General features: G+C 40.5%; 1 long non-coding RNA gene across 1 annotated transcript in view; it reads right to left on the bottom strand.

The window, feature by feature from the left end:
- Positions 1-10,445: 10,445 nt before the first annotated feature.
- LOC134586783 (uncharacterized) overlaps positions 10,446-16,890 on the bottom strand; it is a 49,887-nt gene continuing 43,442 nt past the window's right edge. Inside the window, exon 3 of the long non-coding RNA XR_010086590.1 lies at positions 10,446-10,741. This is a non-coding gene — a long non-coding RNA (uncharacterized LOC134586783). The remainder of the gene's footprint in view (positions 10,742-16,890) is intronic.

The following is a 16,890-nucleotide window of genomic DNA, read 5'->3' as shown; positions in this document are numbered from 1 at the left end:
CTGCCTGGCACTAATGCCTGATGCAATGCTGTCAAGTTAGTTCCCATCTATAATTTTCCCTTTAAGCAAATGTAGCTGTGTTAAAATTAAAAAGAAAAAAAAAAAGGCATTTGGAACTACATTAAATAATCTTTGTTTAGATCATGCTGACTGTCGCGCAAGTTCCCCACTGTGAGAAGTACAGGTCAGACAGACAAGTCATTGTTCAATGAATCACTGCTTGAAGATTCAATTAAATCCAGTTTAGTCTGCTTTGCAGTCACAAAGTAAGTCTGTCTATCAGAAAACACGAGTCAAGTTCCATGCAAGGGCTGCAGACCTGTGACACACAGCCAGCGAGTGAGGGTTAGAGACTGTCTTATTCTCATAACATAACCCTGGCTCATTCTGCCTTGTAATGATATAGGTAAGTGTTATCTGTCCTTATAGAGGTTTAACCCCTTAAGAACCAAACTTCTGGAATAAAAGGGAATCGTGACATGTCACACATGTCATGTGTCCTTAAGGGGTTAAAATACAAACTGAGAAAGAAGGAAAGAAAAAGAAAGACAGAGAGAGTGAGAGAGAGAAAGAGAAAGACTGAGACAGAAAGAGAGAGAGAGAGATTGACTTTTAAAATACTTCAATAACACAGATAATAAAAAATAAAGAAAGATGTTTTAAATTTAAACCTGGAGTATTTCATCATACCAAGTCATCTAAAGTAAGGGTGGCCAATAGACAGCTCATCAGCTTTTTAAGAACTACAAATCCCATGATGCTTTACCATACAGTAAATAATATTGTATGCTTTGCCATACAGTAAATTTTCAAATCTAAACATGGTTTTCTTATAGTGTGGTTAATAATTATGACCCTCGTTGTAATGTCACCAAGTGCAGCTGTTTACTCGAAGGTGGAGTAATTCTGTATCGTTAAGTAGTTGTAGTAAAGTCGGGAGTGTTTAGGGTCAGGGTTAAAGCGTCTCTGTCCCTGTCTGCGGTCTTTGTAAAATTTGACAAGACCCCCAAAGGTGACTTTGCCGCTGGGAGTCTGGTGGCCATGGGGGTCTTCACTTCCTGGCACTTCAGTATTTATGAAATACTCGTTTTTGATATGGGAGTGAGAGATCTTCTTTAAAGGGACACTATAGTCACCGGAACAACTACAGCTTAATGTAGTTGTTCTGGTGAGTATAATAGTTCCCTTCAGGCATTTTCATGCAAACACTGCCTTTTCAGAGAAAAGGCAGTGTTTACATTGCCCCTAGGGACACCTCCAAGTGGCCACTTCTCAGATGGCCACTGGAGGTGCTTCCTGGCTCAGGGCTGCACAGTAAGCAACCCTGCCATTCAGCATCCCCATGCTCTGCATGGAGACGCTGAACTTTCCTCACAGAGATGCATCTCTTCGAGGAGGTCCTGATTGGCTTAAACAGCGTTTGACCCCGCCCCTCGTGCCGATTTTAGCCAATCCAATGCTTTCCCCATGGGAAAGCATTGGATTGGCTAAACATCGGCCATTTCGATGATGTCACAAAGGGGGCGGAGCCAGCGTTGGCGGACCCGTGCATGGGGGGGCTTAGGTGGGGCAAGCCACCTAAATGGCGGATTAAACACTATAGGGTCAGGAATACATGTTTGTGTTCCTGACCCTATAGTGTTCCTTTAAGGGTAATGATATTCGTTCTACAATATATTAACTCTTCACACAATGTAGCATTTGTTGATATTTTTATTTTCTTACAGTTGCTGCCCGTGTCTGCTTGGTGTTTGTAGAGGTGGCCGTGTTATAATCCCACAATGGATTATAGAATGTACTCTCTTACAGGGTTATCATTAAAGTGGGAATATCGCAGAATTTAAAGTGAGTTTTGAATTTTATTGTAAAATAGCCCAAACTGAAATAATAGCTGACGTGGGAATTTTTTCCAATTTGACTATTTTTGCCCAGAGTTTGAGAATAATTTTTAACTCATTTCACATTTCTGGCAAGTTGTATTTGTTTTTGTTTTTTTTGTTTGTTTTGTTCACTAAACGTAAACAGTGAAGTTGCAAAATATAACTTTCCCAAAGTTTCCCAATGTAACTTGGGAAAATTAAAAACTTATCCAAGTAAAATTCAGAATGCACCCAGTGATCAGAAACCCTTTGGCTTCGCAAAATCTGGCTGTGCAGAGTAATAACTTTATTATTGAGTTTAATCATGTTTGCATGTATAGGCCTCAATTTAATATTTTTGGTTTAGCTTTTCAAATAATTTATCTTTGGATAAACATTTTATATTATTTATATTTATATATACCGTATTTTTCGCTCCATAAGACGCACTTTTTTTCCCCTCAAAAGTGAGGGGAAATGTCTGTGCGTCTTATGGAGCGAATATGAAGCTTTACTTACCTGTCTTGCAGCGTTGGCCGGCAGCACAGGGCGCACCGCGGTAGTGGAACTTGAATTTCATGTTCCGGTTTCCGGCGGGACTGAAAGGAAGTGTGCACAAGCTGAGTGCGCACTTCCTTTCAGTCCTGCCGGAAACCGGAACATGAAATTCAAGTTCCACTACCGCGGTGCGCCCTGTGCTGCCGGCCAGCGCTACAAGACAGGTAAGTAATTATGGGACAAGGGGAGGGGGACAGTATGGGAGAGAAGAATATGGGGGGGGGGGAGATGAAGTCTATGGGGAGGGGGGGTGAAGTCTATGGGGAGGGGGGGGGGATGAAGTCTATGGGGAGGGGGGGGGGTGAAGTCTATGGGGAGGGGGGGGGGATGAAGTCTATGGGGAGGGGGGGATGAAGTCTATGGGGAGGGGGGGGATGAAGTCTATGGGGAGGGGGGGATGAAGTCTATGGGGAGGGGGGGGATGAAGTCTATGGGGAGGGGGGGGATGAAGTCTATGGGGAGGGGGGGGGATGAAGTCTATGGGGAGGGGGGGATGAAGTCTATGGGGAGGGGGGGGATGAAGTCTATGGGGAGGGGGGGATGAAGTCTATGGGGAGGGGGGGGATGAAGTCTATGGGGGGGGAATGAAGTCTATGGGGGGGTGAAGTCTATGGGGAGGGGGGGATGAAGTCTATGGGGAGGGGGGGCATGAAGTCTATGGGGAGGGGGGGCATGAAGTCTATGGGGAGGGGGGTATGAAGTCTATGGGGAGGGGGTGGATGAAGTCTATGGGGAGGGGGTGGATGAAGACTATGGGAGAGAGGAGAAGACTATGGGAGGGGGGGACACTATGGGACAGGGGAGAAAAAAAATATTCTGTACAAACTGTCCCATAGTAAGAAACACTATGGGACAGTTTGTTCAGAATATTTTTTTTCTGGGTTTCTTCCTCTAAAAACTAGGTGCGTCTTATGGTGAGGTGCGTCTTATGGAGCGAAAAATACGGTAATTCTTTATTTTTATTTTTAATTTTTTTTATGCATAACAATTGTTTTATATTTTAATATTTTTATTTTTTATTTTTTAAAGTTCATTTAAAAATATTAAATCATTTGAAAAGGTTCTTCAACAATATTAAATTAAAGGCCATAATATGAAAAGGGTCCATGCACTAAACAGCATTTGTAGCGACTCTCCATGTTGTAAATTTAGTTAAAAGGGGGGAAAAAGTCTCAGATTTAACAGGCTTGCAGTTACTTTTATAACTATATTATTTTGGTTGGAATTTTTTGAAGTCACTTCCCAAATTGCCCCCCACTGTTTAGAATATAAATCCTTCAATTAGCTTTTTACTATTGTATTTCTGTGCCTTAAATATGCTGTTACCCTACTAGATTTATATCAATACATGTCTCATAGACCTTACTAGGTTGGTAAATGAATAAACCAGGCACTTACTGGCAACACAATAATTAGCTGCATTTTCTCTCCTTCTCAATACCCGTAAATTGTAGCTCTGGTGGCGCCTCTGGTCAGTGCAATTTCACAGTAAAAATCCATTTTCCATATAATGTTTTGGTGGTCTGATTCATATTGCCAAACCTAGCACATACAAACTGAAACCAAACAAAGAGGTTTTAGTTTTTCCAAACATTATACTGTGGTTGCAAGGAACATAAAGGACTATAGAACTCTCTGTGGATTGTGGTGGCCCCTCATTTGCGTAACATTCGGTGAATCAGTGACTCCTTGTTCTTCATGAATAACCGTATACTGTAGTGTAACATCCACTAATACGAAGATGGCGCTTTCAGAGTCTACCTCTGTCTATGAAAATGAGTTGATGAAAGTAAACTCATCAACAAGAAATTTTATTTTAATCGACAATTATACTGAAAATACTATGTGGGATTGATGTGTTTAGATGTTTTGTTTATGTATACTTTACAAAGCAATGAAAAAGAAGTTAAACATTTTGGTATACTTTACCTCTACAAAGTTCTAATCTCACTACCTGTTCCTCCATGATAGTCACATGCCTCCCAACCATCTTAATTTTGGTGTGACAGTACCAATTTTTTTTTTCCCCAATCCAGTGTCCCTCTTTTGTCCCCCAAAAGTACATCATGAGTGCATCATAAAATGTGCTTGTGCTATGCACAGGGCACTAACAGTGGTCCCTGCATGGTCCACCCTCAGTGGACTGGCGTGGATGATTGACAGACAGCCTGTGTGTTCATGCCAGGATGACCAATCAGTCGTTTGGGTGATTCTCACCACTTTGCCCATACACATTCACTCCTTCATCTTTCCCCTGCTTCCACCAATACCCATTACTATATGATATTCTCCTGTTACCTATTAATCCACAGTAGGCCTTCTTCTTCTGTGGTAACATTCTTTTCAGGCTACGTACGTCTCTGTGATAATGTCCCTCTACCCACTGCTCTATGTTACTATCTTCCCACTTCTCCATTTATTCTAGCAACCGAATAAACTCAGTACATTCATTATAATCAAACTATTATCATGTTTTGTGTACGGGAAATTTTAAGCCATAACGCTTCCGAGAGATATAAATGTGAGAATAATCATGAACTTTTGCGGGTTTATATGTTCTTTGTTTCCATTTTGGTTATTTTGAAGACTTTTGTTCCATGAAAACAACTTAAGTTGTTCTTAGAAAAACTGCTAAAACAACGATTCCTTTATACGTGTGTGACCAGTTATCAGTAAAGGTGTAATAAAAAAGAGTGAGAAACGGAACTCTAATCTCAAAGAGACCAGAGAGGAACTATGCAGGCTGAAAACCTCTTAAAATTAAATTATCTAAAAAATATTATTTTTTCCCCCAAGATTATTTTTTTAGAGGATGTGTAGTCTGCTGCCATCTCTGTATTTATAATATTTTCAGCCTAAAAAAAATAAAATGAATAGGTTTTTACCCTAACCTGTAAATATCATACATAGAGAACTTGGTTCAAATCCAAACGGGGAAAATTATTTTCTTCTTTTAAAAAAAAATGCCCAGCTTAAAGGAACACTATAGCATTAGGAATATAAAACATGTATTTGTAACACTACAGTGTACTAGTCCCTTTTTATATTAAGATGCCTCGCTTCAAGCTGTAAAATAAAGTAAGAAAGGTGCTGGAGCCAACTCCTCCTCGTACGACTTCATACAGCAGGCGTGGCTTCCTCGATAATTGTCCAATCGCATTCTTCCCATAGAGAAGCCTCGGGGATGAAATTTGGACACATGTCCAACTAAATGTGTCCCTACGAGCTGCATTTGATGTTCTATTTCTTAATGCAAAATGTCAGCATGTTAAAGTCACATGACACAGTCATAGAAGGTCGTAGAAGTGAAAGCCCTGGTTAGTGACTGTCAGGAAGACAGCACTAGAGGCATGTTAACCATGCAATCACAACATTGTCGTATCTACTAAACGCCAATGTCCTACATTGCAGCATTCAAATTAAAGGGCCCCTACACCCAGATCACTTTATTGAGATGAAATGGTTTGGGTGCCATGTCTCTGTCTGTTTAACCCTGGGACTGAAAATATTGCCGTATTGCAATGTTTTCATTGCAGGGTAAACACAAAGACAGACACTAGAGGTACTTCTGCAGCTATAATGGAGTTAAACTTGTTTATGTGTCAATTACTGTCATTGAGAGTATTTGATTGACGCAGAGCGGCATTTTGCTGTGCATGTACACTAACCTTCCAATGCTTCTCTATGGGGAAGCATTGGATTGGCTGACATTGCCAGAGAGAGAGAGGTGGAGCGTCAGCATGAAGTCCAGTATACCACGGGATGTAAGGTAAATAAAAAGGAGACTTACATAGGGAAAAAGGAGACTTACATAGGTCGGGGAACACATTTGTATTTCTAACATTCCTTTAATAAACCAACCCAGATGGTTTGATGTAGATGTCTAGATGTCTAGCCAAAGACTGAACATTTGGTCCGTGCTTCTTATGTCTTTGTAACTTTCTTTTCTTTCTTCTGTCATTTTAATGAAATTTCAAAAAAGTTACGTATTTTTTTTTAAAATGAGCATGTTTAATCCACACTTGGATGAAGCGACCGCATAAGAATCTGGTCTCATTTGGTGGTGGTCGGATATTGACAAATAAAGTACTCTTTTCTTAATTTCATTATTATCATAACTGCGATTGTTATAAAATAACGGAGTACGATCCTTTTACATTCTTTATACTGTTTATTTATAAAACCAAACAGGAATATTCCAAGTTTAAAGTGTTGAGGTGTGAAAAGATTTATAAACCATGGGGCTCTTTCTATGGGTTCTCCACCAGTGCTTGCAATGAGATCGTTCAGTGGATAGAGCTCCAGCTGTACATCATACTCGCGTCATAGTCCCACCAACATTTTCATCTGTCTGTCTGCCTGCCTGCCTGCCTGTCTGTCTATCTTGTGAATTGGGAATATCTTGTGAATTTTTTTTAAAAAAAAGTCATCCAAACACCCTTTTCTTGATGTTGACAACTGGTCTTTAGCTTTTAAAAAAATCTTTACTATATGTGAACACAGAGCAGGAAATAGTTTTGCATCATACTCAGGGTTGCTAAATACCTCTGCAGACGAACTGTTTGACTCAAATAAGAATTTGTTATCTATGACAACATATCTCCTTTTCCACGTGTTGTGTTGTCACACAGAAGTGGAGCTGAAATAAGTTAATTAGATGGGACCTAACTTGTAAATGTTACCTACTAAATCAGTTTAACCCCTTAAGGACCAAACTTATGGAATAAAAGGGAATCATGACGTGTCACACATGTCATGTGTCCTTAAGGGGTTAAAGGGGAACTATCACTGGAAATTTCACCACTGAATAAAACAATAAAAAAACGCCTATAATTTGCGTGTTAACCATTTTTTTGTGATGCCCCATTTTTTTTTTAAAGGGATACTAACAGTTTATCAATTAACATCATAATCCGCTTCAGTCATACCACAGCCTGGACACACTGCGTTGGAGGAGAAGAATTAGAAGCTAAAAGAGAAATGTTTCAGTTTTTTTGTCCTCATTCTATTGTGTTAAATAACAGAAACAGCCTGAATGTATAACAATATCTGACAGGCTTGCCAAGATGGAGAAGAACTCTCCTAAGTATGAGGCATATGTATTCGGTGTTGCATTTTTATTTTTAAATCTCACAAATAAATGTTAAATATACAGGACGAGAGAACATAATACTAGTTATCAAGGGATGTGATAGTTGCCCTTTAAATCCATGTGTGTATCCAGTGCAGCATAGATACAGCAGTCTAATTAGCACTGGCCACTAAAGATGTCCACTGGTATCCGAGCTGCAGAGTTCAGCCGGGTTTAGTCTCTGACATCTATTCATTAAAACCACAAGCTGTGGTGACTTAGAAACGGACTTGAAAAACTAACAACAAAATTACTAAGTAAAAAAAAAAAAAAAAGAGAAAATTCATTTTATCACAAGTGCAGTTCGATTTATTTCTTCATTGCTATTTTGGAACACATTTTTCAGGTCGGTTCTCAAGCCATCACAACTCTTGGTTTTCTGAATGTAGGCCCCAGTGGAGGCTAATCCATAGGGGTACTTGGGGCAGTGCCCCACCAGTTTTTTACGTGCACAGCTAAAAGACAGGGGGAAAAAAGTAGATTAATATACCCCAGCTACTGCTTACGTGGGTGTGCTAATATATAAAAAAAAAAAAATCTGCCTCTCTTTAGTTCTATAATAGGTTCAGTACTGCAGGAACCTTCCCAATGATTTATGGCTGTCTACAGAAGTTTTCTTGAGAGCAACTAGGCATGTAAAAAAAAACTGGTCAGATTTGAAATCTGCCCTGTTTTAGCAGGTTTTGCACATGGCTAGCCTTCTTAATCCCTTAAGGACACATGACATGTGTGACATGTCATGATTCCTTTTTATTCCAGACGTTTGGTCCTTAAGGGGTTAAAGGACTTTCAAGGGCTCCCATTGAGTTGCAATTTGGGCAGCAGAAACAGTTGCCCATGAGTGGAAACATTCTATTCACGGGGTCATCACCACTATAGCACCAGGGGTTGAGTGCCCACGATCAAAAGAAGCAAACAGCCATCTTGGAAGTATCACAGAGAGAGCACAGCCGCAATAGTTCCCGACCCCTGCTAAAATTCACGCGCATAATATATTTTTCTCTAAACCAATAGCTTCAGTGCCCGTCCGAGGTATGATTGGGAAGGGGAATTTACTAATGATCTAATAGACATGTGCATACGGATTTGGACAAATCGGATTTCGGCTGAATTTGGCAGTATCTAAAACTACCGAAAACAAATGATTTTGGAACAAACTGATTGGAAATTTTTTTAGTTCCATTCGTTTTCACAAGGAGAGAAAATTATTATCTTATCTATAAAGCAAATAAAATAGCAAAATTATGAAAAGGTTTTTTGTTTTTTTTATTTTGACCTTTTAGCAGGTAAATTCATAATTTGGTATAATTAAGGGTATCAAAGTGGAAATGATCTACTAAGCAACTGAAAGAGCAAATTAGACAACTGATTAGTAGATAGCTCCCTAATTTGGTATCCTGTCCATACCTGGGATTGCCATAATTACCGGTCTAAATTTAGAGACTTATATACTAAGCAACTGAAAGAGCAAATTTAAGAAAAATACCTTTTATTTCAAATGTTTAGTAGATGGCTCCCTAATTTGCTACCCGTATGTGGAATTGCCCTATTTAGAATACAAAACAAAGTACAACGAAAATTATTTTTTTTTATAATAAAGTACATGATATTGTTTGTCTGTCATGATTAGCTTTACAGTATATTCCCCTTCTCTTTTTAATAGGTGAAGAAAGATGTTTCAGAGCTGTACACTCGCCTGAGTGTAAAAGGCCCATGGTATACTTCCCTCACAGACACAGCAATAGAAAGGACAGAGCAGAAGGTCAGGATTGTGGTCCAAGGCAGATCAATTAGAGAAGAAGAATCACAACCTTTCGATTCACATAGGAACCTTTATCAAACTTATGGGGTAAAGGCCCCATATGTGAGCTGAAACGATGTGATTGTTCTTCTCCAATATATCTGGCTTGGACTACAATCCTATATATTGGAGAAGAAGGACTAGTTGGACTACAATCCTATATATTGAAGAAGAAGGGCTACTAGGACTACAATCCTAGATATTGGAGAAGAAGGACTACTTGGACTACAATCCTATATATTGGAGAAGAAGGGCTACTTGGACTACAACCCTATATATTGGAGAAGAAGGACTCCTTGGACTACAATCCTATATATTGGAGAAGAAGGACTACTTGGACTACAATCCTATATATTGGAGAAGAAGGACTACTTGGACTACAATCCTATATATTGGAGAAGAAGGACTACTTGGACTACAATCCTATATATTGGAGAAGAAGGACTACTTGGACTACATTCCTATATATTGGAGAAGAAGGACTACTTGGACTACAATCCTGACTTTGCAGACGATCCTTTCTTCTGTCGAGATGTTGCAGAGAGGCTGAGCAACCAATCGTGTCAAGAGTTAAGGCACATTGAAAAACATACCAAAGATTCCAGGAATACACCACTCAGACCTGCTGAATCGGCTCTAGTAGGATTTCTGACATCATCCATTGGCACCTTAAAATAATATATCTGTGTATTGTCATGTTTTCTAGGTCTGTCATTGGGTAATAGCAACAGGGGTGGAGTCAAACTTCTTTAAGGTAGTAATTTCTCAAATACATGTATTTATAGGCTTGTGGTGTTGAACAGGGCATGATATCTCACTGGGTCAGATATGCTTTCTCTGTGCATTAGACCCAGGAATGAAAACCTTACTTCAGATATCACCCTCCTCATTCTCTCATTCAATAGCCACTTATTTTCCAAAACTAACCAATTGCACCACGTTTCCTTTATTTGACCCTTGCAATGCAGAGTAGACATGTTTTTCCACACATCAGCCTCAAACACGTGACCATTTCAAAGGTTCCCTACCCCTGCCTGCTGTGACCCTCTAAGGGACGGAGTTTGCGAACCCACTTTTACATATCAATTCACACACAGTTTTGGACAAGTATTTTTCTAGCAAACAAAAGCATTTTCACCTCTTCACATGGATCTTATTAGAGCATGGTTTTATAACAACCTCCTTTTGTGGCAAAAACAAGAACATAACCACACACTAGCCTCTGAATCAGCGATCCTTCAAAGTTCCAGACGTCCGGCTACATCCAAGGGTTTTGTTTAGTGCCGAGTAAAGAAGCTTGTCTGATGCCCTCGGAGAACCATAAGGAACGTCCGTGATTCAATTAGTGACTCACAAAACTTCTGTTTTCTCTCCTTCAAAAAAGTTTTTGATCTTAAAGCAAAGAGAAATTGAAGTCAGTTTCATTTGATTTTTTTTTTTTATTATTATTTAAATTCACTTAGTATGAGAAAAGCAGAATCCCACACTACAGCAATAAATTTGTTCTTCTGACTCTCGATGAAGTGTCCCAGATTTTACACAAAGTGACAACATCCAAAAATAACAATACCTCTTTCTCCACATCAAAGAGGTCTCTTTATTAACTGGAAAGTGTTGTGACTTCACCAGCGATTGAGTGAACAATGGAGCAACAGTTTCCAAATGCTGTGATCAGGGCTACAACATAGGACTTCAGTCAATAATATCAGTATTTCTGTTGGCAACAACAGCACATGTTCATGGGTATAAAACAACGCATCTGTTAGAGTGCAAAACTTTCTGTGTTAGAAATGACTAAAACTCTCATGATTTGGTTTGGAAAATCCAAAAGTTTAAAAACAAACCCAGCTAACTTTGACTGCTTAGAAAATGTCTAATTTGTCTTCATATTATCAACACAGACAAACGTTGTTGGGGTGCAAACGGAAATTGGTGATATTGTTCTGGAATTTGGGCTAGAGCTTGGAAAAGGTAGAAAAAAAGAGCAGGTATGTCAGATCTGTGTATTTTACCAATATTTCTCAAACTGAGATTTAATAACGCAATGTACATTGTGGTTCCCTATTGGTTTCGTTCAAATACATTCAAACTAATTTTTTTTCACTTTGTCCAAAAATATTTTTTTCTGTTATTTCTTTCATTTCAGATAAAAAAAACGTGTTCGTCATTTCGTATATTGTTTTGGAAATTCCATTTGGCCCATCCTGTTAATTATCATTCTGAACTCCTGGCATGGGTATTTATCCATGAGAAATTGAACGTATTATCTTGGATCAAGACGGAGAGAAAGGGAGATTCACTAGTCGATAGCTGACATCTGACCTCTTTTTCATCCACTTTAACTATTTGAATTATGTAACAAATTCAAAACTGAATTGCCGGCCTTGTAAAAACCAACATCAAAAAAACAACAACAACAAGATAACTGACATTCAACCGTGTAATTGTACATGCGTCCTTTGCTCGGTTCAATTAGGCCAAGTCGTTTCAGACCGGCAAAAAAAGCATCTAATCCACAACAGATGTAATTACACGGATAACCCAGCATTAATATCGGTGCAACTGCAGTTAACCCTTTCCTGCCTGGATACATACGAATTTCCCTGTCACAGCATTTCTGATTAATTACTGGTTAAATAGCATTATAATTGCTCTTAAACTGTGTGTTTCCCGGCATGTAACATTGTGACAGTTAACCCTCTCACTACGGAATGTTTGTATGACAGCAACTAACAGTGACTAATCAAAATAGATGTGGAAAAATAATCATTAACTTAGTTGATGTTGACATGAACTTCGCTGTAATCGTCATAGGAAAGTGGTAGCGGTAAACAAAATTAGGAAAAATACACCATATTCAACCTTTTACACATCCTTGTCATCGACCCAAACAATGGCAAAAAATTAAGTAAGCAAATAAAAAAAGTATAAGTGATTTTGATATTTTAAAATTTGCTTTAGAAGACAAAACAGAAATAGTAATATTTTCCTTGCAACACGCCTCTAGTAGATGTCTGGAAGACGGGCACGAGAGGCGCTTCCGCAGCAAGATCAAATTACTGTCATTGAGAGCATTCGATTAACGCAGATGCGCATGCACACTGATTTCTTAGCAAAGTAAATAAATAAAGTTGTGCTGATTTTGAAATTTGCTTTAAAAGGAAAAAAAATAACCTTATTGAATCCTACATAACAGTTGATTTTCTTCCTAGAGCAAATATTTTTTTAATAACAATGTAAATTTTACTGTTATATTATGATGTATCTTCTGAATATGACATCACAGCTTCCGAGGCATTTCATTTTTTTTTTTACCTACTGCTGTGGGTGAAATCTCCTTTTTTTAAGTCTAATTTTCTGACCTTCCTTTACACAGATTTGTTAATTAAGATGCCACAATAGACAGTTTTTAGTGGTACTTTCTATATATTATTTTTTTATATACATAATTTTATAATATACCCTTTAAGACATGTTTCTGTTGTAGAAATAAACTGCAACTTTAAACCCTATCTTCCTAACTAAACTCTTCAATTTCTCATTATTTCCCCTTTTTCCATTTTTTAGACACCAACTGATTTGCAATGTAAAGCCGCAAGTAATCTTCCAGACATGTTGCCATCTATAGCTTCATTATAGCCTCACACAACCTCTGTGCCAGTATCATCTTCATCCTTATCATGCTGTACAGATTTTTTTAACCCTCATCACAGCCAATGACTTATAATGGCTTTAACAACAAGTGAAGTGTCCCAAACAAGTGTAAAGGGTCCGGAATTCAAAGTACTGTCAATTTCACTCAATTCTAGGCCAATATTGAAAAATGTTTCCAAGTCATCTATGGTTCCAACAGTTTCGACTATTTCTGCCTAAAATGTAGCTTTCACTAAGATTTGCAGACAATTCATCCTAAAAGAGTTTAAATAAGACTGGATCCTATAGGGTTAATCAAATTACAGTAATATATACATTGATCCTACTAAATACTCCTGTTTTTTCTTTCTTACCAGCCTGTAACGATCCAAGTTTATCTCATAGTCTTTTTCTGGTGTTAAAAAGTACTGTTTTCATCTCTTCAAGACAGAACATAGATAATAGTATTTTCCTTTTACTAAGGTGACATTCATCTTGTTAAATCATTCGCTCAATTAACCTAAGAGTCCAATAACAAATGGCACAATTAAAGCACAATAGTAAATGGGTTTTAAATAAGACAGGCTCTCGGAGCTAGATGGAGTTACACTGATATTAGTTTGTCAAACACAAAAAAGAGCAGGTAAGGTAAGCGGCTAAGCATTGTAATTGAGAGGCAGATGTGCAGATAGCAGGAAAAAAAGTCAATTGGCGTTTGAATAACAGACAATTAGCAGTGGTTTTACTGTTTGGACCAGAGAGTTTAGAAAAGCGACAATTCGAAATACGATCTAGTAGAAGAAGGAAAGTTTTACTTTGGGCTAAGGCTGGGGGTCTGGAGAACCTGAAGATTTCTGCGCAATGACTTAAATATGCCAGCAAGTTTAAATTTAATACTATCTTTACAATTGTTAAATCCATGAGTTTAAAATAAAATATGTTCTCGAAAGGTTGGATATTTTGTGTTATGGCAACAAGTGATTTTGCCACATGATATGAAAACAGATAGACTGGATACTAACGCACTTAGCACATCCAAAAACAGGCTTCAGGCACTCACTGGGATCAAATGAAGAGCAGTTTTATTGGATCATAATGCAATAGATGTGGTGTTAGCTTGACAAAGTTCTTGTCATGCTAACATCACATAAAACCTTACCTATATATACAGTGTATCGTAAATTAATTAGTGTTAATGATCATTTACCCCATCATTCCAATTATGGGATTGGAGCAGGGCCGGACTGGCCCACCGGGATACCGGGAAATTTCCCGGTGGGCCGCGGCACCTGGGGGGCTGGAGGGAGAGATGGAGCCCTGCTGCACAAGAATATCGCGGCCGCCGGCCGCATGTCGGTGCCGCCGGGTGGCCGGTCCGGCGGCACACTATGAGGTGATTACTTGCGGCCGGCGGCCCCATCTCCTGTGCTGACAGCTATGCTGCTGTCAGTATCAGTGAGTATGCCGGGCGGCCGCCTAAGCGATCCAGCAGCACACTCACTGATACTGACAGCAGCATAGCTGTCAGCACAGGAGGACTGAGGGAGGGGGCGGAGCTAACTATCATGCTCCCTCGCGGTTCCCATGATTCCTAGCATCTACACATCATAGAGTAAGGATTACTCTATGATGTGTAGATGCTGGGAATTATGGGAACCGCGAGGGAGCTTGGTAGTTAGCTCCGCCCCCTCCCTCAGTCCTCCTGTAAAAAGGTCAGAAGGGGAGGGGGGGGGACAAATAGAGAGGAGGGGGGGACAAATAGAGAGGGGGGGGGGCAAATAGAGGGGAATGGGGGGGACAAAGAGGGGAAAGGGGGAGGCAAATAGAGGGGATGGGGGGGCAAATAGAGGGGAGGGGGGCAAATAGGGGGAGGGGGAAGACAAATAGAGAGGAGGGGGGGCAAATAGAGGGGAATGGGGGGACAAAGAGGGGAAAGGGGGAGGCAAATAGAGGGGAAGGGGGGCAAATAGAGGGGAGGGGGGCAAATAGGGGGGAGGGGGGAAGACAAATAGAGGGGAAGGGGGAGAGACAAATATAGGGGAAGGGGGGCAAATAGAGGGGAAGGGGGGCAAATAGAGAGGAGGGGGGACAAATAGAGAGGGGGGGACAAATAGAGAGGAGGGGGAGCAAATAGAGGGGAATGGGGGGACAAAGAGGGGAAAGGGGGAGGCAAATAGAGGGGAAGGGGGGAGGCAAATAGAGGGGAAGGGGGAGGCAAATAGAGGGGATGGGGAGAGGCAAATAGAGGGGATGGGGGAGACAAATAGAGGGGAAGGGGGGGCAAATAGAGGGGATGGAGGGGGACAAATAGAGGGGAAGGGGGAGAGAAATAGAGGGGAAGGGGGGTGAGAAATAGAGGGGAAGGGGGGAGAGAAATAGAGGGGAAGGGGGGGCAAATAGAGGGGAAGGAGGGAGAAAAATAGAGGGGAAGGGGGGACAAATAGAGGGGAAGGGGGGGACAAATAAAGGGGAAGGCAAATAGAGGGGATGGGGGGAGACAAATAGAGGGGATGGGGGAGGCAAATAGAGGGGTGGGGGGCAAATAGAGGGGAAGGAGGGGGACAAATAGAGGGGAAGGGGGAGAGAAATAGAGGGGAAGGGGGAGAGAAATAGAGGGAAAGGGGGGGCAAATAGAGGGGAAGGAGGGGGACAAATAGAGGGGAAGGGGGGATAAATAGAGGGGAAGGGGGAGAGAAAGAGAGGGGAAGGGGGGAGAGAAAGAGAGGGGAAGGGGGTGAAATAGAGGGAAAACAAATAGAGGGGAAGGGGAGAGACAAATAGAGGGGTAATAGAAACACAGGGGAAGGGGGGAAAATAGAGGGGAGGGGGGGCAAATAGAGGGGAGGGGGGAGACAAATCGAGGGGAAGGGGGAGAGACAAATAGAGGGGAAGGGGGGAGAGACAAATAGAGGGAAATGGGGCAAATAGAGGGGAAGGGCGGGAGACAAATAGCGGGGAAGGGGAGAGACAAATAGAGGGGTAATAGAAACACAGGGGAAGGGGGGACACAGAGACTGAGGGGTAATAGAAAGACACCAGGTTGGGGGACGACGACAAAGAGACAGAGGGGTAAAAGAGAGACATAGGGGTTGGGGGGGACAAAGAGAGGGGTATTAGAGAGACACAGGAGAAGGGGGGACACAGAGACATATGGGGTAATAGAGAGACACAGGGAGGAGATGGGGAAGAGAGACACAGGGAGGAGATGGGGAAGAGAGACACACTGAAGGTTTGTTGGGGGGACAAAGAGACATACAGTAGGGAAGGGGAACAAAGGGACACAAGATTTGTGGGAGGCAACGCTGGGCTGGGGAAAAAGAGAGTCTGGAGTTAGAAAGAGACACACAGATGAGATTTGGAAGGGGAGAAAGAGACAAAGTGGCTGGGGCTAAGAACAACACAAAAGGGGCTGGGGGAAAGAGAAATACAGAGGCTGGAGAAGGGTAAAAAGAAACAAACAGGGACTGGGATGAAGTAAAAGATGCACAAGGGTTGCTGTAAGAGGAAAAAAAAGGAGACAATTGGAGACAAGATACACTAAACAAGGTAAAGGTAATAGACGTAAATTGATGTGATCCTGACAGTAATACACACACACACACACACATATATATATATATATATATATATATATATATTGATGTGTGTATTAGTAACATATAATTAAGCCTATAATATTTACACATATAGTAATATACATTTATATATGCATAATACACACATAAATGTCATATATGTATGTATGTATGTGTGTATGTGTGTATGTGTGTAATGAGCACGTATTGGCCCTGTCTTGTTGCTAGATGCATACTCATGCACAATAACATATTCAAAGTGAAGAGCGCACCCATAGAACTTCAAAATTAACCAGATCACTTCATTTTTTTTAGTTGTGCAACTGCAGACAT

The sequence above is a fragment of the Pelobates fuscus genome, chromosome 1 (genome assembly GCF_036172605.1).
Source record: "Pelobates fuscus isolate aPelFus1 chromosome 1, aPelFus1.pri, whole genome shotgun sequence".
In the NCBI taxonomy this organism is placed as follows: Eukaryota; Metazoa; Chordata; class Amphibia; order Anura; family Pelobatidae; genus Pelobates; species Pelobates fuscus.
The sequence above is the reverse complement of the archived record's forward strand: the minus strand, read 5'-3'. Positions and strand labels throughout refer to the sequence as shown.